Here is a 2,826-nt window from a genome sequence, read left to right as displayed (position 1 = left end):
AAGGGAGATTCCGTTGCTGGAAGTACGCCGCAGCGTTTTCAAAATGGCAGCTACAACTCCTTTTCTTTGCCAACATTTTCATCTTGTCTTGAAAACGAAAGCTCTATAGATGACTTGTCCTTAGGGGTGGGCATTCGGTATTTTGGTTCGGTATTTCGATATTTCGATATTCGATTTATCAATTGTGTATATCAAATACTGTATCAAAATATTTCGGTACAATTCGATATTTCTTATTTTGGTTCGGTACGATTTCGATTTAATATTTGCTAAATAAGCAACACTAACGAGTGACAATTCTCTTATGTTTCAATGCCCTGTCTAACTGTTCAGCCAAGAAATGAAGAAATACAATGAAATTGAACAGCCATTTCTTCGGAAAGAAGTAAATAGACTTATAGACATGATGCATTTTCTATTTTCTAATGCTGGCATTTGAAACCAACTCACATTCTTGTTGCTTAATGCCTTAATCCACTATTCAACAAACATGCGACAACAGGGACAGGCTGCAAATCAATTGCAAAACAAGCTGCAAATTTTAAAAGTTTGTACTCTTAACAGGCTGCAATTTTTTTCTCTGAAAATGGCAGAAAATATATGCAGCAGTAGCAGCATTAACAGAATAACAGTAGCAGAATTAACACTTAACAGTCAGCATTAACAGTAGCAGAATTAACAGTAGCAGTAGGCCAGTAGCATAATTAACAGTAGCAGCAAACTCTAACAAGCAGCAAAATTAAACACACAGTGCAACAAAAACAACAAAAACAGAGAGGGCATCCCTCAATTCAAGTTCACACTAATAGTTTCGAATCAATTTTGTCTTAATTCTTAAATACGGATTTCAGGAAGACGCTCAAGACAATGCCTAATATGTTTCCTTAAACAACATGTGCCATCCCTTTTTGGATGAACATTATAGACTCGACCACAATGCTTGCACTCTACTTTGCGAACTTCTCTGTTATCTTCTTTCACCTCAAAGTGTTCCCAAATATGAGAGCGCACTTTAGGAACACGGGGCATGATTGCACTTGAACATAAAAAAAATATAAATCATAAGTTGTAATATTATTTTTTGATGATAATAAAACAAAACTACAAAAGTATATCACCAAACAAATAGAGCACTAAACTTATCACTCATGTTGCAAGTTGCAACTATACATCAAAGTTCAAACTTCAAACTTCAAACTTCAAACAATGCTAGTAGTGCTTCCATTATTTTCCATATCTAAAGATAATTCGACCAAATATGTCATATAAATAAATAAGTATGATATATTATTTTGAACTAAAATACACACAAAATATTAAAGTTTACCAAACTCGAGTTCCTCAAAATACTTCAAGTCTTCTTCAACACTAATAGGATTCTTCTCTTCTCTAAGCCAATCTTGAACACAAATAAGAGCTTGCATACATTTAGGAGTCAATGAATTTAAGAATTTATTTGTATTGGGTCAACCATAGAAAGATCACTATATTTGGAATTTTGGATGGATCAATGGATTTGGATCATTTAACAGAGGCATCGGTTCTACATAATTAACAGAATAACAGAGGCAGCAACAAGCCAAAATGTTATGCAATTACAGATAAGCAGCAAAATAAGCAGGTCTACACAATTAAACAGAATAAGCTGCATCAAGCCAAAACAGGGGGAAGATGAAAACTATCAAACACCATAATCCACACCCCAAAAGGAGGACTAATAGAAAATCATATTAATTGTTGGCAATTTATTCTCTAGATGCAGTTCATTTTATAGAAAGGATTCCCTATTAGCTTTATTTTGCACAAATATAAATGCTTTTCTGTTTTTCTCTGTAATTTTGTACTATAAGACATAATACAGTAACAATTGTATTTATGAAATTTAATATAAAAAATAAAATTGAACTATATGAAATCTCTTCTTAGTATCTTCGAATTAAGTTTCTGCACTGAATCAATATTCTCATCAGCTGCTTTTCACTTTTCACAAACAATTACTTTATTAGAAATAAAAACAGATCGTTGATATCTTCTGAATGCAATTGATGATATTTTTGCATTTACCCAATTTTTTTTCAAGGTAATCAAAGAAAAACTGGTAGAGAGCTGAAGAAAAATCCAATCTTTAACAGTTGCAGCACAAAAGAATATACATGTTCTTCATAAAACAAAAAACTACAAAAAAAAAAGGATTAAAAAGTATAAATCTTTTTTTTGTAAAGACAGTAATACACATACCCAATAATCTAATAAAACCTTAAAAAGGAGAAAGCTTTCTAGTAAATTATGGAAAAAACTAGAAACATACCTTTGATTCTTTGAAGTCACAGTAACCGATCTCTTTGAAGTCACAGCAGCCGGTCTTCGTTTGTCCGTTTCTGAATTTCTGAAACTATCGCCCTAATTGAAAGCCTGAAGATAAAACTATCGTTGAGATGCTGACGCCGTTTGCCCTAATTGACTTTCTGAGTTCTAACTTTCTAAATGCTAATTCCCTAATGAGTAATGCCTAATCTCTAATTGAATGAAAGACAAAGACTAGAGAGTGGGCTTGGGCTGGGGCGCTGGAGTGGGCAGTGGGCTAGGCATTAGATTAGAAAGTCTTTAAAAAGTGTTGCGTTGAGCAGTATAGCTAATTATAGGTCCAACTTAAAAAAATTTTAAAAATTCGGTATTTCGATATATCGAAATTTCAAGATCCTAATACCGAGAACCACACCATAATGCTGAAATACTGAATTAGACCGAAATACCGAAAAAATCGAAACCAAAATACCGAATTAGTTCGGTCTGATTCGAAATTCGATTTTTCGAATTTTATGCCCA

General features: G+C 33.1%; 1 long non-coding RNA gene across 1 annotated transcript; it reads right to left on the bottom strand.

Annotated features, from left to right (window-relative positions):
• Nucleotides 1-632: 632 nt before the first annotated feature.
• Nucleotides 633-2,586, bottom strand: LOC107813731 (uncharacterized). The gene is made up of 2 exons (XR_001654416.2): nucleotides 2,309-2,586; nucleotides 633-1,036 (listed from the first exon to the last, which is right to left on the bottom strand). It is a non-coding gene; the product is annotated as an uncharacterized LOC107813731 (long non-coding RNA).
• Between the last annotated feature and the right edge of the window lie 240 nt (nucleotides 2,587-2,826).

This window comes from Nicotiana tabacum, chromosome 2, assembly GCF_000715075.1.
Source record: "Nicotiana tabacum cultivar K326 chromosome 2, ASM71507v2, whole genome shotgun sequence".
Classification (NCBI taxonomy): domain Eukaryota; kingdom Viridiplantae; phylum Streptophyta; class Magnoliopsida; order Solanales; family Solanaceae; genus Nicotiana; species Nicotiana tabacum.
The sequence above is the reverse complement of the archived record's forward strand: the minus strand, read 5'-3'. Positions and strand labels throughout refer to the sequence as shown.